Genomic DNA, 24359 nt, shown 5'->3' with positions numbered 1-24359 from the left:
AACAGGATCACTATGCTTTACGAGTGTTATAGATGTGGGTGTTCAGTTTATGGCAAATCGTAGTGACCGCGATGATAAGTCATAATTTCCTTTTTTCACATTAAATGCAACCTAACTTTGTTCACCTGACTCAGAGGAGGTTAAAAATGAATCTGACTCAGCGATGAGCGGAGACATTTAGAGAGATGAAGTGTAGTGAGGCTACATGATGATGAAGTATCAGTGAGTGTAGGGGGGGGAGAGAGGAGATCCCCCCTCCTCGCCTGGAGGTACAGGAGGTAGGAATGAAAGCCTGGTGGAGTGGAGTGGAGAGAGAGGGGGGATAACCCCACTAATCATTTCCCCGATAAAGACGGCGGAGAAGTACAAACTTGGGTTAGGGGCGCGGGAATTGACAAGCCCAATCCAGGCAAATAATGGAAGCTTTCCTCTCGGATCCCAAGGAGGGTTATGGGGAGAGGAGGGAGAGGAGAGAGAGGGGATGTGAGGGGGAAGAGAAGTGAAGAGGTGGAGCTGCTGCCTCACATTCTCACTCTTTAATTGTCTCCTGGACGACACGGGACGAGGACGTTGACTGACTGACGTTAGTAGGAAGGACAAAATCTCCAGTCAAGCAACGATGGAAGAACATTATCCCAATATATTTTCCTCAACTCGACTTTATAGAGGCCTATGGGAAATATCAGCCATTTTTAAAATGGTGTTACACACTGTAGTTGTACAGTTAAATGTTTTTGTGTTAATAATTTCATTGTGTATAGATGTAACCGCCACTGACATATGTTGTTGACACCTTGGTCAACTGAGAGAAAATATTGCGGCTCTGTCATGAATTCACATGATCCATGAATCGACATGGCGACAAGGAGGCTCGTCTGAACAGTTTGAAAATGATTGATATAACAGCTGACACCTAAATGTCCATATTGAAATCGATTTTGTGTTTAAATCTCATGTCAGGGAATTTTAAAAAATAAGTTTTCTCTGACAAATTCTGTTTTTAACACATTTAAAAGTATCTTCAACGCCTCAGTGTTGAATTTAAAACAGCAGCAATAAATCAATAAGTCAACAAGCATTTGATACAGATTTTTGGGGGGGTTTTGGTGCCGAGGACACTTTTCAGTCAATGTGGTTTATTACTTTTAATAATCAATAAGTAAACAGAAAACTCAACATCACCTTGTAAAGAAACAACTTGACTAAACTGTAGAGAACTGGGCTTCTGCAACCTCAGCTTCAGAAAGTGTGAAGGGAGAAGTAATGTCAACAACACATGATGTATATCAGATGTACATGAGGTAAATAAAATCCCCAAAGGGGGTAAGTTTTTAGTAAATACATATTTTGAGAAATTAAGAGCCTGAACACTACAACAAATTCTTGCTTTCCCAGGCAGCGGTGGGAGCGGTGCCGCTCGCAGCGGGGGGCCGGTGTAAGCCACAATACTGACACACAGAGATTATTCAATCAATATCTCGTTGTGTAAGCGGCAGGCTCCGCCGCATGCCACCCTGCTCTCCCTCTCTCTGTCAGCAGCCACTTTCGGCCAGACAACATGGGAGTCTGGGGGGGGGGGGGGAGACAAAACAAACCCAAAACACCCCGAGGCCCCCTGACCCCCCCAACACCAGTCGATCGGCCCTGGGAATGCCTCTGGGACCAGACGACAACATGAAGCCCGAGTAAATCTCGCACTGATCCATGACTTCCAGACAAATAAAGTTTATGGAAACGATATACAAACACAAACCGGTCGTTTTGTTTTTCTGCTTGAATGAAAATGTGAAGTTATTACACACAATGTGATAAATTCAGCAACAGCAAAACGACTGGAAAATAACCTTCCTGTGTGAAGATACACTAATCTTGAAGTTTATGGGGATTATTACATCTCACTGCTGTATATTAATTGACGATATTTTGTCATTTTCCTATATGTAATACACTGAAAGGTTACACGGTCCTGGGTGGGTGGACATAATTTAACGCCACTAGCCCGTTTAAAAACACGTTTTTTTCCCAATAAAGATTAGGGGGTTGACCGATATGGCTTTTAACGGGCCGATACCAATTATTACAAAACTAAGATAACCAATATTTGCAACCAATATTTGTCAGCGGTAACAGAAAAAAAAGTGTCAAAGGGTGTAAAAAGTTTTAATAATACAAACTCTTAACACAAAACTGAGTTGAACAAACAAACAAACATGGATGGGACATTGATAAAGTCCAGAGAGTAGTGACAGCGGTTGCATCAGAGTCAAATTAGCACAATTTAAATTATCTTTTGGGCAAATCGGCAAAAAAAATACTGTAACACGGCGGCCATTTACTATTTATAAGAAATCCCTGCATACAGCTTATGCTGTCCACCATCTATAGTCTCATTTGAAAGTGCACGGCTTAAATTAAAGAGGGAACAGGCAGTTCCTCGGACCCGTCCCAACCCCCCCCCCCCTTGTGGACCCTGGGGGTCACTGACCAGGGCCACGGGGGAGCCGCTCACCTCATAAACATAAAGGGAGGAGAGGGCCATCAATAAGTGATGAGGAGTGGTATACATGTATTTTTTAACGGTGCTTCTGTGTGATGTCTGGCAGCTCCTCTCTCTCTCACACACTCTCGTCTCCTGGTGGAGGGCAGACAGCAGAGCGGGACCACGCATGTTTGAATTATAAGGCCTTCCTCCCTCCGTCTATGTGCATTGGTCGGGGTTAGGAAGAGGAGGAGGCCGAGTTAGGGAGGGAGGGGGGCGTGTGGGCTTCTTCATATGTCATCGTCATGTGTGAGCATAAGAAAAAGAAAACTGTGATTACGTAATGAGGGTTTCACCAATCTGTCTTCTACAGTCCTGATATTTATATCTGGGCTTCGTGTATCGGCCAACTATGGAGTAAAAATCCGATTTGAATTTTTAGACGACAAGATAAGTGTCTGCCTGAGTGGAAGAGAACAAGATCATTCTTTTAGGATTTACTCCTAAGTCTGTCAAACAAAACAATAATGTACCTCATACATATTAAGGTGTGTATGATGCTTTCATCCAGGAAGTGGAGAATCAAATGACTTACCCGATTGTCATTTACGTATTACGCTTAAATTGAACAACGTTTTTTTTTTTTTTTAAATCTGCCACATTCATCAGAACTGGCTGCATCGAGCGGTTAAATTATGGGAAGGTTGCAGAAGCGTCGAGGGAGCGACGGTGTTGGTTTTTTTCTGGCAGGAAAGGAAATGATTGATGTTGCTTGTTGCCTACAGGGGAGCAGAGCAAGCGCACGACAATCGATTCAATCAGCGGCGGCAGGCGGGGAATAACAACGACGACGCAGCCCGGGTTTGATTTACATGCAGGAGACTTCACAGACACTACTGCTGTTATTATCAAAGTCGAGGCGATGATATATTTGCTCTGTGAACAGATTCGTGTGCTTGTGTGAGGCTCGACCTTATTGATGAAAGCAAACTCGTCAGTGTCGGTTAATTATCAGAATGTCGATTATTATCATTTTCGATTATTTTCTCGATTAATCGATTTGTTGTTTGGTCCAGAAGATGTTGAGAAATGTCGATCGTGTTTTCCCAAAACAGCTAAGATATTTAGTTTTACTGTCACAGAGCAGAGAAACCAGAAAATATTCACAATTAAGAAGCTGAAATCAAAGATTTTTGACTTTTCTTTTTGATAAAATCTACTTGATTAATTAATCAATTGTCAAAATAGTTGGCGATTAATTAAGTAGTCGATTACTTTGCTTTAAAACGCTCGTCTATATTCTTCTGACATTGCTTGTTTTGTCCGAGCAACTATCAAAAATCCAAACATATTAGAAATTAGTAGCAGAGAAGCGGCAAAAAAATTCATAATTAAGAAGCGCCTGTAGCACGCGTGTAAGAACCCACACGCGTGCTACAGGCGAGAGACCATGATGCATCACTCTGTGTTTGAACTTGTTTGCACACACGCAGTATTTATGTACCTGTGCTTCTTGCCGGGTGTCAGGTGTGTTCGTCTCTGGGCCGGAGATGTCGGAGAATCAGTCAAGAGTGGACGTGTCGGGGACTTAAAGGGGAGGTGGAAGGTGGGGGGTGGGGAGGGCCAAAGAGCCCCCTAATTGGACAGGTGAGACCGGTGGCTGTGAGGCTGACTGTTGGGAAGACAATTTATCTCAAGTGACCACTCCTTGACATGCCATTTGCCTCCGAGGACCCCCAGGGCTGGCCGAGCAGCTGCCCGACAGAGCCATAACTCCGGGCCAAGGCGAGGACCTCGGGCTAACAAGCCGATGAGGAAAGACCGGTTGGTCGCGTCGAGAGAGAGATAGGGGGGAGAAAAAGACAGCAGAAGTAGGAATAGACGGAGGAGTCGAGAAGGCGACGCAGATGCGCCGAGACACTTTTCCTGCTCGCTGGAAAAACAAAACTTTTTATTCTCCAACAGGGCGCGGGAGCCGGAGTGGATGGCTTTAATCGCAAGAGAAGCGTGGCGTGGTTTCCCCCTGCCTTGCTTTTCGCATCCTAATGCTCATTTCATCATCACACCAAAAACTGACGCGCGATATATTTACATGGAGCGGGGGAACGGCGGAGGAAATTTTGGAGGCAATGTTGTCTGGGAGATCAGACGGCTGGTTTATGGAACGGAGGCAGCACAAACAAATAGCATAGCAGAGGCCCCTGGCTCTGCACACACACACACGCACGCACACACATACTGTCGTGTCTCCATGACTTCATACGATTTCCTGGAGATTTAAGCTACGACTATTTACCTAATCCTAACCTTAACCCCACGTCTTCACCTTAACGTTATGGGCCCCCATAAGGAAAACGAGTCCCCCATAATGTCATTGTGCAAACACATTAAGGTCCCCACAACATAAGCAATACCCCCACACACACACACACACACGCACGCACGCACGCACGCACGCACGCACGCAGCGACACCCACACAACAAAACACAACACCTGGAGCGGAGGAAAACAAGACTCTCCCAGGTTTGAAGTTTGTCTGGAGTGGCAAGCCGAATAAAAGTGTGTGAAGCGTGATGCCAGGCGGGGGGAAGAGAGAGAACCCCGGCAGCTTCAAACGATTATCAATACAATTGGCTGTGCCAGGCGCGGCAGTTTAACCTCTTTAGCGCGCGCCGGGTGTCTTGCTTAACTGGATGTGACGCTTGTTTTTCTCCTCGGGAAAGGCGCCTTCTGTGGTGTCGTCGTCGTCGTCGTCGTCGTCGCAGAAGAGCCTGATGGGTACTGAGAGTCCCAGTTTAAACTGCGTCCCTTTGACAGTCCCCGAACTCAGCCGTAATAACACCCCAGGAAAACACAACAAATCCTCCAGCAACTTGCCAGAGAATAATACAAAAAAAAAAAGAGAGAAAAAAATTTGCAAAACAGTAAATAGTGATTCAAGTGCTTCACACGGCAGATGTCTCAAGTTAGCCTGTTTATGGGAATCAACTTTTTCTGACTGCGCTCATACCACACGGTTCCCCGAGAATATCAACATCCTCTTACACACAGTAAGAGGACAAACACCGTGAGCCCTGTACAAAATATTTTTTCCGACATATTTGTAAACACTGACACAAAGTACAAAGACAAACAGGCTCCCCTATAAAAAACCCAGCACATCAAACATGGTTCGTTTTTTTCTCCCCCCGCACGCCTGCGTGATCCATAATCTGCGGCTTCCGTCACGCTTGTTTGTTTATTTCACGTGATTATGTAGTTTTAGCAGATTTTAAAAGCTGATATGTAACCTTGTGCCCACCAGTCAAACACCATCGTCTAATGGCATTAATGTATGTCACATATCCTGAGGTGTGAACAGCAGGAGGAAGCAGCATTAGGGTTAGAAAAAAATGAATGCAAAGGCTTCCAGTTTTGCCAAGACGGAGAGAGCGAGGGGAGGAACAGGGGGCAGGGGCGCCGCCTGCCAAGGATGTGGCGGAGGCATTAGGGATTGCAGCTGGCGTGCAGTCAGCCGGGCTGGCTGGGCGCGGCGGCAGCAGCCCCCTGCACCCCTTGATCCTGAGGCAGAGGCAGGTCTCAGCAGACCCCACGGGTGCCAAGACACCGCCATTCAAACCTGGAGCCATCAGCCTCCACATGGACACATAAAAAAAAAACAAGAAGAAGGAAAAAATGTATATGCATGCAGGCACACAAACATCAGTCGCTCACACTCCCTCCCACACCCACACACACACACACACACACACACACACACCTCTGACAGGCTGTACACAGATGTTCCCGTGATAACAATGACAATGTCAACACACACTGCTGCCAAACTCACACCCCGAGTCATAATGAACTAGTCGAGGTGCCGAAGCCTCCATTTCTTCTTCTTCTTCTGGGCTTCTCTCTGACAATTTGCAAACTTGCTGCTGGCTCCCGGGGTTTCACACTCCTGACCCCCGGGACGAGACAGAGGAAAGAGGAGAGGAGGGAGAAATGGAAAAGAGGCTGAAGAAAAATAACAGCGGCTGGGTTTATATATATACTGTATGTATGTATTCATGTTTATATAAGGCAGGCTGATCAGGATGTTAGAGACGTGTTACTCAGTACCCGGGGCTCTCTCCATTTTTTAACGCCACGGCGGCGCGTGACCCCACGGAGCTGCCGTCCCCTTCAATTTGGCTTGGATCGGATTAGTGGAAAGGGGAGGCAGCGGGGGAGAGAGAGGTAAAGGAGCAGAGAGAGAGAGGGAGAGAGAGAGTAATTGGTGCAGCTAACGGAGTATTAAAGAAAAAGGGAGGTTGAGTCGTTAGATGTATCGGAGGGAAAGGTGAGGAGTCAGCGGCGGGGGGGTCGAGGAAGATCGACCGGCTGATACGAGGACCGGAGTAGAGCTGGTACAGTCAGTGTGGTGAGGACACACACACACACACACACACACACACACACAAAGAGGAGTAACTATAGCTAACTATAGCCGCATCATGTTCTCCTTCGGCTCCTATAGGAAAGTGACACACCGAGTCTGACAGTGAGAGGACGGACACCGGAGGAGGAAGAGTCTCCCGCTTCGCTGCTTAGTCTCCAAAATTAGGTATTTTTGGTAAAGAGGAGACTTCATATAGAACAAGAAGTGCCACTTTCACTTTTGGTGGGGAAAAAAAGTCCTTAAGCATGAAAAATGGATCTGTACATAATAAAACGCTGAATATATTCAAGGTTTGGTGTCATATGTACTTGAGGAAATATCAAATTTATTCTGGATCAAATCAGTAAAATCAGTACGACTTCAGAGGGAACAACAGTTCTCATGTTGTCAATAACATTTTTAAGATGGTTTAATTGTTCTAATAATATGGATGTGAATACATTTTCCTCTCTAGAAACCTTGTTGATGTTTCCAGATTTTGGTGTCATAGCCATTCTGTGATTTTACCTATATTGTAAGGAAATTAAAATAATAAACAATCACCATTTAAAAAGATTTAACATGTTTTATCCCTTTACAGTCTTCTAGCGGCAGATGTACCGTAAACGAGTCGTGTGGCGCTTATATGGAACATCAGGTTATCTAGCCCCGCGCGTTATATCCTGAAAAGCCCAGACTATACGCAACAAAACAGTTGTGTCGCTTTCCCGCTGCTCATCTCCATTAGAGCGAGCCTCGACCACGGTTACCAACGAGGGAGAAGAAACCTTGGTCTGACAGCTCCACTAAACAAGATGGAGAGGACGAGGAGGCGGCGGAAAGGCTGTGAAGAGCGACTGTACAGCAGCTCTTGGCGTCTGCATGCACACGCACACACACACACACACACACACACACACACACACACACACACACACACACACACACACACACACACACACACACACACACACACACACACACACACACACACACACACACACACACACACACACACACACACACACGGTTAAATCAACCGCCGCTTTTTATTTTGGATACTTTTATCATTTTTTGGATCGCTCACCTGAGCTTCCCCTCCTCCGAGCTATTAATTTTAAGCCACAAAGTTTACTGGCAGGGCATCGCTTCACATTTCTGCCTCCGCTAAAAGAGGGGAGGGCAGAGGAAGAAGAGGAAGAGGAGGAGGAGGAGGGAGGGAAAAAAAGAAAAAGGCAAAGAGTAACTTATTGTTTTTATATGAGATCTAGTCCCCAGGTGTTCCGGTCAATAATGACTTGATATATCAGCGGCTGCCTTTCGCTATTTGCACTGTTTTCCGCCGTGTTTTCTCTGCCGGTGATTGAGCGGAGCCATTTTCACGCGGAAGGAGGAAGGTGCTGGTCGAGGACCGGCGAGGTCTAACGTGTGTTTGATCAAAGTTTATGTGAAATTTCCCGGGGCCGCCCGGGGGAGCCGCTGTTTATGAACTGTAATAAAAAGAGTCATTTTGACGGCGTGACCCCGGCTGCACATGGGAGGGGTGAGGAGGGGCGAGGAGGAGGAGGGGGGGGGGGATTTGGTTATGTCTCTGTTTGCGAGGGAGGAGGTGTTCTCACAGGCCTCGGAGACGGGGAGAGGCGGGGGGGAGTAAAACAGGAAAGAAGAAGAGGGAGACAAAAATTTGCACCTGTAGATGATGTGAGTGCAAGAGAGGGTGATTAATAAGATAGGGAAAGGAGAGAGAGGCAGCGTAGGAGAGGGGGATTAAACCCCCCGTGTTGTCTTATAGCGAGCCAAGCCAACAGCTCTTTAATGAAACACTTTGGTTCAATTTCTGATTCATCTCGCGCAGCGTGATCGGCTTTGTCCCCCGCAACAATCCTCTCACACGGATCTAATGCATCGTAAATGAGAAATTAGAAATGCACACGACTCTCAGACAGAAGGACGAAGACGGGAAGGAGGGGAAGGGGAAAAAAACCAACCCCAGAATGAATATATGAAACTCTCACGTAACGTTATGAGAAAATGGCAGTCAATAAACAGGTATAAATAGCAACCTTTGAGAGAAATCAAATCATGTTGACCTTTCCGCCGAGTCGATAGTGTAATCCTCTGCGCTCGCGGGGGGTTCGCCTGCAGAGACACTTGAACAGTATCACTCGTCTTAATGAAGAGATGATCGGTCTCCAGGTTGAAGCAGCTTTACTGGCTGGACTTGGACAGATGCTCTACGAAAAAGCAGACTAAATGATCAGGTTAACGTCACATTAGCTCATTCCTCTTGCAGGATCAAATCAAAGCCTGATTTATTCCTTCTTCATTTGCCTGCTCATATGTGAGAACACACAGTGAGAACCACTTCTCCCGTCCTTTAAGTCTTTTAACGGAGGTTGCATTCAAAATGATTAGATGTGATGAAACGCTTAAACAGACGGCAGTCACCTAACAGTTGCCACTCTGCACCGCTATTTCTCTAAAATAAAATAAAAAACCTGCCCGGGGGGTCAGCGGAAAAAAAGCTGCAGGAGGAAAAAAGCAAATCACTGCGAGATCCAGGGAAGCTTTGCTGTGACAACAACACTCACACTAGTCTGGTTTCCTGTCGGAGATTTATCAGAGGGTTTTCACACACAAAAATCAATGCGGCTCTCGCTGTAAAGAAAAAAGATCAGAGCAAACACTGGAGACCCATCAGCGGTAATAGTCATCTCGACACGGACTGGGGGGGGGGGGGGGGGGGGGGGGGAATGTCTGTCAGAACATATAACGGGAAAAAAAAACCCACATGAGACGATTAGTTGAAATGTACAACATGTCATTTTATGATGCTTTTCTCTCAATATATGTTGCACACGCGTTTAGATTAAAATCTGTGTAATGTGTCTTGGACTTCACTGCCGGCCCCCAAAACCATCACAGCCAAATCCATCACAAAGCTCACCACGCACACGCACACACACACACACACACACACACACACACACACACACACACACACACACACACACACACACACACACACACACACACACACACACACACACACACACACACACACACACACACACACACACACACACACACACACACACACACACACACACACACACACACACACACACACAAACACAGAGCGAGAGCGAGAGACAGGCAGAGGATTATTGAAGTGGTATCAAACAGGAATAATAAAGCAGGTTCTTAAGATTTTAATAAGAATAAAATGAAACAGTAACCACCCAGGGGCCGGCAGGGTTAATCCCTTCAATATTACTGAAAATAAAAAAGGGATAAAAACAGACGGGAGGACGGAGCATGGAGCCAGAGGAGAGGAGAGGGAGGAAGAGGAGGAGGAGGAGGCTGTGGAGATGAAATATAAGAAGAGTGGTCGGCTGATATCAAAAAACTGGAGCCAGTTAAAAAGGGATTGAAATTAACAAGCAGGTTTTAAAATAGCAGAAGTGGCCTTATAGTTTCCTGCCCTTCCTTTTATTGTATCCTCCAACACACACACACACACACACACACACACACACACACACACACACACACACACACACACACACACACACACACACACACACACACACACACACACACACACACACACACACACACACACACACACACACACACACACACACACACAATATGACACTGTTTGACTGTGTTTAGACTCGATGAAAGCCCGGTTCATATCCCTATGCGTTGACAACAGCCGTGTCAGTGCGGCAGCATATTTCCAATGTCAAAGCACGTGTGTGTGTGCGCGGCGGCGGCAGATGGCATGAAACAGTTGGCAGGAGCGAGCGAGCGTGAATATCTGTTTACTAATAACCCTTTAATTACTTCAGATGGGCAATGGGATCAAACACCCGGACCCACACAGGAATTAGCCTTAAATGAGACTGGATTGGAAATCTAGGCTAACCCCTTATGTTGCCATAAAGACCTTTGCTGTGAGAGAAAAGGAAGGGGGAAAAAGTGGAGACACTTTTAATATTCTCTTTTTCCACTTAGACGACTTTATTCGTAATCAAACAACATAGCAGATGCTTTAATATAAATTTAAGAGGAGGGAAGAGGAGAGACGTTCACACGGGGCCTGCTGCTGCAGCAACAAGAGATTATTTTCATTATGATCTGTCAGTTAATTGAATAATCATTTCATCTATAAAACATCAGAAAATGGTAAAGAATTTTTTTTTTAAAAGGGTTCCCAGAACCCCAAGGAGATGTCCTCAAATCTGTTTCTTCTTTTTGTCCAATTTTTAGTCAAGTTAAAAAACCCAGATGTTTAATTTACAATAATAAGTAGCAAATCCTCACATTTCGGAAGCTCTAACAATATATGTTTTACTTCATAAATGACTTCAGGGCTGCACCTAATTATTCATTAGTTATATTTTCAATGAATAGTTCAATCATGTGGTTTGTAAATACATGAAGAGGACAGGTTACATCTTAAATGTAAACTGTGAAGGTGGAACAAATTAATATTTGGCATTTTTGCGTAATAAAGACCCATGCACCCAAATTGTAGACATTTCCTTTTCCTTCAGTCAACTAATGGATCCATCAACCGGCGAATTCAGCAACCGGCGAATGTTTGACAAATACAAGCACATATATAGAACTTGAATTAAGAGAATAAACCATTTTTTTACGTTCAAGTTTTCGTATCGGCAAACATAAACATATCGTCGGATATCAGCAGATAGCCGATAAATCGCCGGGCTCTAATATTCAATGAGCGATACAATGACCTGCAGAAAAATTTACTCGTGACTCCTCTCTAGTGGACGAAACTTGCTGACACTGCTTTTAAATTTCTTTTCAGAAAATCTGGGAGTCGGTACAAGTCCTTGTTGCCAACATGAACAATAAAGAAATACCTGTTGTTACGCATCTCTTCACTATGACTGGCCCCCAAAAATGATATATATATATATATATCCTTCTCCAGGTGGAACAAAGAGGCACTGCTAATGTTTTGTACACTTAATACATATGCCACTGCTCATATGCAGTGTAGTCAAGTGTTATGAGGCGGCGCCCGGGGATGAAAATCCCCGCCGAGTGTAAATGTCATGTAAAAATTCCTTCATCTGCCAGAGTAGCGTTAACCCCTCTCCATTTTGTTTCCGCTCAACCCACCTCTCGGGCAAATGTGTCACAAAGACGAGGACGACGCGCCGCTCTTCCTTGGCCTCTTTTCCGCCTTTACTTCCCTTTCATTACGTGAACGGGGAGCGAATGCCGTTCCGCCGGCTGCCCTTTTCCGATGCGGACGCTTTGTGAAAAGCATACATTTTAATGAAAGGACCTTTTTTTTTTTTTTTTTTACTTTTGAGTAACAGTGAGGAGGAGGAGGAGGAGGAGGAGGAGGGAGGGAGCAAAATAAATTGGTGTTCAAAAGGAGATAATACTCTGGGCATTGTGGGATTGCCTGGGATTGGGCAGATGTGCGGTGATGACCCCCGTACGCTGAGACCAGCCTGTATAAATTACGATATAAATAGCCTCATCGAGGGTAGAATTACCAGGGGTGTGCTTGAGTGCTGGAGCACATGCTTAATATATGCATGTAGGTGTGTGTTTGTGTGTGTGTGTGTGTGTGTGCGCAGGCTCATGAGGTAAGCAGAGAGAGAAAAAAGAGCGTTAACACACAACACAGTGTGTCCGTAGTTCAGTCTGGTGTGTGTGTGTGTGTGTGTGTGTGTGTGTGTGTGTGTGTGTGTGTGTGTGTGTGTGTGTGTGTGTGTCACATGCTCTCTCACACACTTGTGTGTGACAGAGTGCCGGGGGAGGCCTAAATCCCGCTCAAGTATAAGACAAACAGTGGTGGCAGCGTGCGGTTATTGTATTTTCTTTGCTTGGATCCCAGTAAAGACCCCCAAGGCCTGCGTCGCATCATGCCTGCCCGTCACCGCGACCGCCCCGCACCCGTCAGCGGCCACCTCCGCGCCGCAGCCAGAGCCCTGGCGCAGATCCCCTCAAGGAAATTAAAAGGGGATTAAGGCTGGCTGACACTTTGTGGCCGATTTACTCATTTATTTTTTTGTGTGTATGAGAAGCGTGGCGTGGCAGGGTGGGGTGGCATCTTGTCTTGGCTTGGTTTGGCTTGGATGAGCCGGGTGGGGCCTCTGGGTGGCACTCGAAGGTGCCGAATGTGAAAGTGTGCTGCATCCCACGGATGGTCATCATGGCATTTTTACTAAGATACTAAAGCTGGGTAGTGTGAGGAAAGTTTCAATAGACTTATTCCAAGCATGAGTTTTTTTCGTTATCAGGTTTTCAATTTGAGAAATATGACAAGAGCTCTCCTGGAATAAAGATGGAAAACATTGATTTAGATCCGGAACTATGTGCTTATAGAATAACTAATCCAGAACTACTCACTACACAGTTTTTTGATTCTCAAATGCTACAGAGGCACAAAAGTTACCCAGCCGTTCTTTACCAGTGGAGGGGAGAAGAAACTAAATAGTTAAAATCCTCACACTTAGTCAAAGTCTTTGTTCTAAAGTGCTGTTTCAAGTAAACGTACTGAATTTTAAAAGTTAGCAATAATAAAAAAAAGAGTTACAATAATTTAGATGCAGGTTTATTCCCTGACAACAGTACAATGGTTTGATCTTATGACATGTTAATGGTTAAGTCTGAGACTACAGTCTAAATCAATTGTTGTGGAGAAATAACTACAATATTTATCTCTAAAGTTTTGTGTAAACAAGTCTTAAGTCCAAAACTAAGAAGATTGTAGTACCCAGGTCTGCCTACAAAGTGTACTCAAGCAGTACACGTCCGTAAAAGTACCTTCCACCTCTGTTTCATCCTTGTGAAATGTGGTTGTGTCGTTGACTTGACCTCTCCGGTACACGATCCTGGTACTAGGTTCTGTTTGCTTAGCAGCAAGTCCCCGTTAATTCTGACAAGCATCAGGCGGCTCAGTTTTTTTTTTATTGCCTCTTTGTGTCAGAACTCAATAATCATCGCTGCGGGGAAAACAAACTGTACAGATGCCAGTGTTTGGTCTGCTAATTAGCAGTTTGTATTAGTAATTAATAGGCATTACCAGCCAACCGGGCTCCTGCTCGGCAGCCTCCCACAGCCTGTGAAGGAGATCCAGTCTGTGCGATCACCCCCCGCAGCGCCGTACCACCACAGCCCAGAGGAGATATTTCAGCATCATAGTCACTCGTAAGGAAAGAAGTTGAGGGGACAAGTTTGTCCTAACTGAAATCACTCTCTTTTAAAATGAGAATGTAGTAAAACCCAAAAAGTGGGAAAGCTGGCACTAGGTTTTGAACTTTTTGAGGTCTAGTGTAGGTGCCCCAAAGTATTGAAAACTAACAAGGAGTATGTTTAATTATTCTTTCATCCGCTTTTTCCTGATTAAAATCATTATTTTGCTCATTTGATCCAGTATTTTGTGAAGGGGTATTTCAGTGTTGTTCTTTCAAAGGAAAGGGGTTGAGCCGGTGAGCAGAGGTGTGGCGGGCCCGAGGTGAGGCGAGGTATGGCGGCGTGGCAGAGTTATCAATTATCCAGCGCGCCGTGGCACTCTGGCTTCCTCCAGATCTGGTGTTAAATTAAGTTGTCAGCGGCTGTCTCTCCGATTTCCCCCATCACACGAGCAGACGGTGATGGCCCGTGACGGCCGCTCACTGGAGCTCCTCGCCTGCTGCCGCCCCGCATCTCGCCTGCAATTCATCAGCTTCTGAAGCACACTGGTCCAGGCTCAGCCCTACGCCAGCGCACGCCGCGTTGCACCGGAGCCAGCCAGCCCCGCGTTGCACCGTGGCAGAGGAAAAAGGAATGTATCACCTTCCAAAAAAAAAAAACCAGCGGCAGAGGACGGGGTGCGGTGGACTTTTGCCCCCGATGTCTGGGGCAGGAGTGGACTTGGTGTTTGAACTTGAGGGCTGTTTGTGTGGGTGTGTTTGTAAAAAAAAAAAGAGTGCGGAGGTGAAAAAGTGTTGTAAAACAGTAGAAGGGCATTGTCTTGGGACGTGCATGGAGCACAATAAAGCCTCTGGCCCTGCTCTCCTGTCGGGGCAAAAGCCTCAGGTGAGGGCAGGGAAATGTGGGACACAAAGCAGCAAGGCTTGGCACGTGGGCATGAGCCACCAGCTCGCTCGCAGCACACTACTGAGTTGAAGGGCACCCAGAACGTTGAGTCGCCGGAAAAAAAAGGGGGGAAGAGAGGCCGAAGAGAGGGGAGGAGACTGAAAAAGGGACAAGCAGGTGACAGAAATAATGGATAACTGTAAAGCAGCGGGGAGCTAAGCTCTCAGTGCTTAAGTATTTATTCGCGATGAATAGTAATGCCGGTACACTTACGAAGCACTTGTTTAATACGAGGAGGGCTCGAGAGGGGCGGCGGTCGCTCCCCGCGCTGCTCGAACAGGGGCCGGTGTGCTCGGAGACGGCCGCGAGGGAAATGCCAAATCCTGCCCAGCCCCTCCACTTGCCGTCCCTTCACACACTGTCCCTGCCTCGGCGCTGCATAAAACATTAAAACACCATTCTGAGATATTAACCTACTTATTGAAAAAAGTCTGTGATTTATGTCGATTTGGTTGGCTTTCAATGCTGCCCAGCTGTCACCGCCGAGCCTGTAACCTAAATTATCCAGCGATGCTCTTTCACTCCAGTTAAGGGAATAAGCAGTCCTTTAACACTTCAAAAGGCCTGACTGCACCGAACTGCAGAGTTTGTTGTTTTATTTTTTTCCCCTACGCTTCTTAAGTTCAGTAATTATTCAATCTGGGTGATAATGAGCGCCTTGTTGACCTTGCGGATAAAGAATTTTTTCCCTTTTATGTTTGCGCTTCATGTTTTCCAGGCTAATTTAAGAAAACAGCGCTTAATCTTCCACCAAAAAGAAGCAAAACACCAGGCCCACAGATCCCCGGCGCTGCAGTGGGAGGACCCCTTCCGTTAATAAGCAGCATCCAGGCCCCGGCGCATAACTGGCAACGGGTTCGTCGGCCATGGATCAAACAGTCGTAACCTCCTGTTCCAAAGATAAGCTGCAATCAGACCTGTGGGGGATCTTTAACCAGGGAAGAGAGTGTTTGTGTGAAAAAGAGAGCCGAACAGACGGGGGGAAGTAGGCATGAAAAAGAACGGGAGGAGTGTTTATATGCGAGTGTGTGTTGTTGTGCAAGTGGTTCACAGGGAAGATGGCAGGCTGCTCATCTGTGACGTGCCTGAACGGAACCTAGAGGGGGGCCCGGTCTGAGCCCCTGCGCTTAATTGGGCACTCAAATGTTACCAAGTCCCTTCCCAATCGACTTGGAGGTGACACATGCCCAAGTGAGAGAGCGGAGAGGAGCTTGCGGCGAGAGGAAATGGAGCAGAGGGTTTAGCACCTCCTGGGGCCAAGTTTTTTTTAATCTCCCTCTGGGTTTCGCGGTCGGGACATGCGGAAGGCGTGAGTGATAGTGCATTTTGGCCCCTCGCGGTGCCAGGGCTGACGGAGCAAAATTAACCCCTCGGTGGTGGGGACAGATGAAGATGAGGCTAGTTTCAATCTGCTGCGGAGACAAGTGCAGAAAAAAACAAATCATCTCACGTCTTCTCCAAAAAAAGATAATAGTAATACACAGTTGCTTTGAGAACCCCAAATTCCTGTTCCAAACTCGTTTAAAGCAGAAAATAAACTTCAGTTTCCATTTAAACGGACAAGGATTTCAAACGAGCAAGATGGGAGCAAATTCGCAATTTCTTTCCAGTTCATCAAAGCTTCCACCGGCTAATCCCTTTCTTATATAAATAGCCTTTTTGGTAGAGAGGGTAGCAGCCGCATAGAGCTCTAACCCTTCTGTCCCTGAAGCTACAGCCAGGATAAGCTGTGTGTTGGATTGGCACATCGGGCTGCCTGGGGCCTGCTGCTGTGCTGGCCGCCAGTACAGATGGAGGGCAGGGCTGGGCAATGCCAGCTTGTCAGTCGGATTAAAACGACTCATTTATTCACTGAAGTATCGTGCAAAGCGACCAGGCCAAAGCGGGGTGAGGCAAAAGGGGGAGAGGAGGGTCGAGCAGTGGCGAGATGGGGGCAGCTAGGATGTGAGAGAGGGTCCTCTCCTTCTCTGGACCTGGGCCCTCCCCTCCCTCTTCATCCCTCTCTCCTGCCTTTTTGCCGGTTACTTATCTTTCTGGGGCTGCCAGAAGCCATTACCGCAGTGTACGGAAGGCGGCCGGCAGGGTGGCATCTCCCAGTGCCCGGGTGACAGATTGCTGCTCGGCATTGGCGGCGGAGGAGGTGAAGGGGTGGAAAGTGATTGGCTCAGATGGTCAGGAAGTGGGCACCGAGGACTAGAGGAGGAGGAGGAGTAGGGCAGAGAGTAGGGGAGAGGATGACAAGAACTGGCTGTGTGACCTTTGGTTTTGCGCAAGTTACTTAAAGGGGCACAGGCCTTGCTTTTAAGAGCATGCTTGGCAGTGGTGGCCGCCGTGGTGCTTGCAGACTGAACACGGATGCCAGGTCAAGAAGAGGTGACCCCGAGGTGGTTGCACAGGACCTCAAACTGACCCTGCACAAACCTGGCATAAGTAGAGGACGACTGGCAATATCTGCAGATTCATCCAAGGTAGTTCAATGTGGATGGACTCACCTCTGCAACTTCAGAGCCGCTGCCAGCATCGATCGTAGGATACTCAAAGTCATGAAGTGTTCTGGGAAAAGATCTCAGTACTTTGAATGACATGAGACAAAATCCCTAAACCAGAGGAGAGTGCTCAAAATTTTAGGGGCACTATGACAAAAGAATAATCGCCTAATTTCATACTTTCATATTGACAAAGATGTACAACTAAAACAGTTTAAACAGAACAGCCTTCTTTCCCAAAATGGCCCCCACTCAGGTCACTGACAGGCCAGTGCTCTGTGTGTGTGTGTGTGTGTGTGTGTGTGTGTTTGTGCGTGAGTCAAGGGGGGGTGAGGTGTGGAAGGGTTTTATCGGGTCTAATTACTCCCGATAGCTGTAATTTACAGGTTGACAGCAGGGAGAAATCGGCAAGATTCACACTTCTGCGGGTCAGCATCTGTCGCCATTACAGCACGCCGCACACTGCTGGCCAGTCGGCAAAGCAGGAGGATACAGTAAACAACAAACGGCGTGTGACAGATTAGCAGCGCGGGCTAAAGGACCTTCCACTGACACATCATTTCTCTCACTCCGCGAGTTTGTTTTCGCGGCAGCTGTCACCAATAAAATGGAAAAGGCAGGAGATGGGGAGGGGAGGTGGCGGCGGCGGCGTACATTGGCTTTTGTTCCAGATCCAGAGAGGTGGTTGGTAGGAGGAGGAGGATGATGAGAGAGGTGGAAGAAATGGAGATGGGAGGGAGGGTAAGCAAGAGTGACCCGTTTTAAAAGTCTGGCCTCACTTTTTAATGGAGTATTAGCAGGAAACCAGGGCAGGGCAACGTCAAACTGTATTTTTCTGCCGTAATTACCTTCACTCTTTCTCCCCTTTTTAGGTCCACAGAACAAATTGCCTGCGTCTCCCTGAAGTGGTAATTTTAGTTCAGTTTGTATCAGCCTGTGTGGTACAGTCAGCAAGGAGTACAGGAGTTATTCTAGAGGGTAAGCATTATCTTGGTATATATATAAAGTATGTGAACACATTTGTTAACACTGCAGACCGCTCCCGCCCCCCCCCCCCCCCCCCACTTCCATCCCATCCCATGTGGCTCTCTTTCGCCTGATCCCACGCAGCTCCGAGCGGAGCCAGGTCGGTCTGGTGCCAGAGAGGGCCGAGTGGGCTATGCCGCTTTCCTCCCCCCTGTCCGCCGCTTTCCTCCCCCCTGTCCACCTCATTGCCTACACACAGCCTTATTTGGGCCAGCTCCTGTACATGGAGCTAACGCTGCATACATCCTGGCAGACCAATTCTTCCTTGACCTCCAACTATAGAGGACGTTCTCCAAGTTGTCAGCTCATTAACCTGGACCGTTTTAGTTGACCGGATGCACAGAAACCAAAATAGTGAGGCATTCTTAAGAGTAGCTGCCGCAAATGAAGCAGGTCAAGTCTGACTGGACAAAGATGAGCTCTTTTAAAATAAATGTAGGGCTTGATAGCACATGGATTGCATTTCTTTAAGTAATCAGAGTTACAGTTTGAGCTTCTGGCTCATATGTGCAGCAGTTATGCCTTAGGTGTGTCTTGCGTAGGAATTGTCTTATTAGTAGTACTTTCTCTTCGTCTTGGATTAGTCTAGTTTTTGTGAGGATTGCGGTGAGCAGAAGGTTTGCAACATACATCAAAATACTGTAAATTTAGTGTTTCTCACAAGCAAAAGACAATTTATCCTTTGTGAATATGTTTGATCTTGCCCTCACTATCTGGCACACTACCGTACTAGAATTCCCTTTGAAGAAAAGATCAAAAAGCACATCATTCGATTCACAATGTTCCTGCTAATTTTTTTGGTCTCACAGTTTTGGTTTTCTGACATTTTGTTTCTAAACACTGTGGCATGACGACATGAAAAAAAACAAGAATCTGCTGACTGTTTTCCACATTGCTGTCTTGTAGGTAAGAAATCAGTTTAAAAATCTAACATTATTTAGTAAATGGTTGGCAAAAACGAATGCGAAATACGCGGTATGGTCCTTTAGCGAGATATGGAAGCCTCTGGTACAGGTGTGTCTCTGTCCTCATCAGTGAGCACATGCATAACACACTCGGTGGTGGGGGTGATCATGTAGGTATGGCCCTGTCCTGTTTAATATCTAACGGGAGACTGCCTGGTGACTCCGCATGCCAACCTTCCAGAGCTCCCAGTTCTTCGCACAACTGCCATATGGGCGGCCTAGCCCCGCTTCCATTAGCGGGGCCCGAGCAGGTCCCGACCCCAGCCCTCCTGGCCCTCCTCTGGCACTGCCACAGGGCATGTCCTGCCCACTGCCAGCTGCCCACACTAGGTCAGAGGATGCAACAGCCGCTGCCTGCCTGCCTGCCTACCTGAGTCTGGCAGCAAGCAGCCACTGGCTACAGTGAGACACAAGAGACATGCAATACACAAAGAAGATGTTATGCTGGAGCAGACATAAGGAGCTCCTGCTACATGGACCAACAGATTCAGTTTACGTATTCTGCTTCTTCTTTGGTTTAAAACTGTATAGATGGCTAGACCTAGTGCTAAAATGTTTAAGGTTTCTTCACAAAATTATTCTGGTGATAGAAATACACATAGGATAACATTTTGAGCCACGGCTGTATGAAATGTCTCTGCATCTGCCTGGTCATTTTGTGTCACAGACTTAATACTTTACTGTACATAGCACTGCTAGTCCAAATAACCAAATCATTTATTCTATAGGTTCTTTGTGGAAATGTCTAACTTTTAACAGATTTGCCAAAACTTTTCCAAGAGCTTCCTGGTACAGGGAAATGAAACTACTCATATTCACAATTTCCAGCACTGCTCTGTATTTGTTTTTTGATCTCACTCTGGCCCAGATAACATCTGAAATAGTAATAAATCCTCTACAGGGTTGTCCTGATTGATGATCTACGATTTAAGGTACACTTAAGGTGCACTTTTTGATTTTAAGGCAACATGCGATAAGGGAACAATTTAATAAATAAATTGTTTAAAGTCTCTGCAGTGGGAACATGCTGGTATAGAAACCTTGTTACACTGCATTTTCCTTTCAGAGACACATGGTAAAACACTCCGATTACCAACTAAATTATAATATGCATATCATACATCTCCAGAGTATATAAGAACTGTACATTCATCCATTATGTCCATATAAGTTTGAACTAGTCGAACTATTACAGATCCCAAAGGAAACCACAAAAACTATTGGGAAATGTGACCCAACACCCACTGTCTGCTTTTACGTACGATTAACAGGACCTAGTCTTTCACCTCATGTTGCCTATTTGTGAATTAGGCTTGGTGTTGGGTGCACAGGCATGTAATACGTGTGTGAGGGCACCTTCCCCAAAGACTTGCTGAGAAAAGCGGGAGAAGGGCAGACGGAGCAGACACATTCAGCAGATCACATGGGAATGTCAGTGTGCCTCGGCAGCCTGTACCTGCCACAGGACCCGGGGCCTTTTTTAATTAATCATCACACGGGATGAATAATTCAGCCATTATCGCTGGGAATAAATAGAGGCGCTGCTTTTTCCACCCGAGTTCCACCCAATCAGTTTCCATGTTTCCCTTAATAACCCTACAGTTTAGGGCCTGGCCTGGGGTAAACACACCGTCCAGCTCAGTGGCAGGATTTTGTAAATTGAACAAATAGTCACCACCTTGAATCAACAGTACTGGAAAGTTATTTCCTAAGAAAATAAGAGTGCACTCTTTGGAGAGTTGTTATTTTTCAATTAGAACTGCTGGTTAGAAACTTAGTTTCTAGGAACGTCTTAGTCATTCAGCCTTAACCGGAACTCGGGTTTAACACCTCCCCGACCTCCAGGTATAATGGAACGCAATGTTATTCTATTGCAAACGTACGCAATCTCAATGCACAGAGGTGAATCCAAAAAAACAAGCCAACAGTAATAGTGCAGGGTAAGAAAACTACAGTGATCTACAATAGAGGTTTGTGGAGATTAATAATAAAAAGGAATAAACCTCCATTGGGAAACAAATGTAACGATGAAGTAAGGAGTGCACGATTTACAAAGTAAAAAGTTTACTCTGTGGTGTCGGACAAAATAAATAAAGAAATGGCTAAATACTATGTGTCTGGAGACATTGACAACAATTTTCCCTCCAAAATTACATTTTACACACACGCACACACACACACACACACACACACACACACACACACACCAGCTAGTACATGGACTTTTTCCAATATGGCAGCTCAAAATACTGCACAGCACAAACAGCAGTCGACTTTGATGGATCAATCCAAACCCAGCAATCTGTCTCGCGCAGTTTAGAAGCAGACAGTCTGTGTAGCGTTTCCCCACTAAGCCAATATCACAGGTAATCAATCTCACCCAACACTAAAGTATAACTACAGTGCTATAAAAGTCAACAGCAGGAAAGCATCGCAATCTGCCAAACAACAGCGAAGCGATAACTGTTCAGCTGCTATCAGAAGATAATTCATAATTAGTATGAAAACAAACACATAATGCACATAAAGATGGGGTCCCCGGGGGAAGCTAGCATGCACAGCACCAGGTCCCTGAAACTGAAAGGAGCTAAATGGAATTCAGCCTTCATTGATTTTTATTTTATTTTATTACAATTGTTATTGTTCTGTCACATGACAAAAAGGCCGCAGTGAAAAAAGGCAAATGAGAGCAACCAACAGAGACCAAACGGCGTTAGCATCCACAAGTAGCAATTAAGCTAGCCGCTTACCTGGCTGAGGTGAGGCACGAGCTGATGACGAACCAGTCCCTCCTTAACGTCACAGGTTTCCCCCTCCGGCCGTTTCCGTAGAAAAGTGGAGTTTAAAGAGTTTTTTGGAGAGAAGTCGTTTGTGAAAAGGAAGTGAACGAGCAGCAGCAGAAGCAACAACAAGCAGTGACCGCTAAGTCCCCGGCGGGATTTTTACGTTTTCGTTCCTCAACGAGTACTAGGGGAAAGGGGGCGGGGCATCGGCAGTTTAAATAGTGCGCGCTTTCTTGAAAGGGTGCGTTGGATTTATTCACCTGAGCCAACACTGTCACTTCAGTATGGAAGCGACTAAGAGAAGAAAAAAAAAGCGACAGAAGTGAAGAGGAAGAGGAATTTTCTCTGTTTGAAATGTCGAAAAAGAAGTAAAAAAAAAAATGAGGTATAAAGTCAAACTAAATCAGAGGATTTTTTTAAAAATTTCCATATTGAGATGTAAAAATGACCAAAATAAACTTGAAATTTAAAGTTTATATTTACAATGTAAAATCGGTGCTCATATGACAACCAAGATAGTACAATTCAGTTGTCATATTTTACAAGTAACATTCAAAGACACATAAATCAATATTTATTCAAAAACAAAGACACCCATGGCCCTCTCCTGTTATTTTTTGATGAATGATCACTGGTTTCCGTCTGCCCCGCAGTCTGTTAAAACAGTTCACAGCATGTGCCGTTATTCCTGCATTGAGGAGCTCCCTCTGATCCTGACATCCCATCACTTTGACCTTTAACAGATCACCGAACATCCCCGAGGGGAGCTAAATAAAAGGCCACTACCGTTGTTCCTACTGATGTCACTGATGTGATATCAATAGTTTGTCACTGAGTGTTGCTCTAGTGGCGTATGAATCCCAATGCTATCTCACAGAATTGCCTGTTAGAGGCTGTCAGGATGTATAAAGTGCAAAGCGAGGCTTCCTCGTCCCCTCCTGCCCCAAGGACAGTGCTGGGGAGGGGGCCGGAGGAGCACTGATTGAGAGCAACACCTGTCAGGTGAGGCTTCTTCGCAGTTGACAGAGCAGAAGGAGCGCCAGGTCGACTGCTACGACTGCTAATCTCTGACGTGGCAACCTGCCGGGCTCTGCCAGCCTCCAGGGGGGAAAGCGCCAGGAAAGCTCGAGCACCGAGGCTTTTCCATGCGGCTGCAGTCCTGCTAATGTCTCCCCCAACAGAATGAACCGCACGCTGATATGCTCTAAATACATTTCATTATCATCATCATGATTATATCACTAATTGTGTGTACTCGGTAATGTGCTGAAGCAGCCCCCTCCTGGGAGGTGTCTGAGAGACTGAATGATTAAAACATGTATGATGAACCATGCATCAAAACGTCCCTGCGGGCTCCCTCACAAGAAACATGTAAGCGGCTCCACTGACACTCGGAATGAGCAAACAGCAGAGGATGTGGTCTACCGAGGGCTGAAAGGCTGAGGAGGAACCTGCAGGCAATAACAAGACAGCAGGTGGATATAAGAGATGCAGGGGATTGACCTGAGCCGACCCCATCCATATCCATAAACCCACACTACATAACCTGTGTACCTTCAGACATGACTCCAGTGCAGCCTAAATAATTCCACTACCACACAATAAGTAAACCAAAGGCATGAGGTTCAAACCATGGCTGGGCTGCTGTTGGCCTGCATGTGGGCCTGCCTCCATCTTCATGTGTGGTTGACAGGAGAGGATAAAGTTTTTGTGACAGCATTTGATGAATGTTTAATCCAACATTCATACATCCCGGGCTGGGATTGGGTCCCCAGTCAAAACCCACCAAAGACACACAGCAGGTGTGTGAAATATTCATTCACTACACGCTTCATTAAGAATGAAACATACCATAGTCTCCGTTCATTTATTCATTTCGATTATCGAGACAAAAGACAAGAAAAATGAGAGATTAAAACATGGTGGGCGCGCTATTCTATATTTGTCTCACAGATTTGTAACAATTTGTTTTGTGACAAATAACTCTGCCTGTTGAAATCCCGCTGTCATCTTGCTGGGAGTCAGGCAGCTACTAGCGAGAGGAGCTTTCATGTGTGGGCTGTAACAAATCACCGGC

General features: G+C 46.0%; 1 protein-coding gene across 1 annotated transcript in view; it reads right to left on the bottom strand.

The window, feature by feature from the left end:
* The window catches only part of stom (stomatin), a 71465-nt gene extending 49049 nt beyond the window's left edge, over positions 1-22416 (bottom strand). The window contains exon 1 of the mRNA XM_035608066.2: positions 22250-22416. The gene's annotated coding sequence lies outside the window, so the exon portion shown is untranslated. The remainder of the gene's footprint in view (positions 1-22249) is intronic.
* Positions 22417-24359: the final 1943 nt, after the last annotated feature.

Source organism: Scophthalmus maximus, chromosome 20 (assembly GCF_022379125.1).
Source record: "Scophthalmus maximus strain ysfricsl-2021 chromosome 20, ASM2237912v1, whole genome shotgun sequence".
In the NCBI taxonomy this organism is placed as follows: domain Eukaryota; kingdom Metazoa; phylum Chordata; class Actinopteri; order Pleuronectiformes; family Scophthalmidae; genus Scophthalmus; species Scophthalmus maximus.
This window is presented reverse-complemented; position numbering and strand designations above follow the sequence as displayed.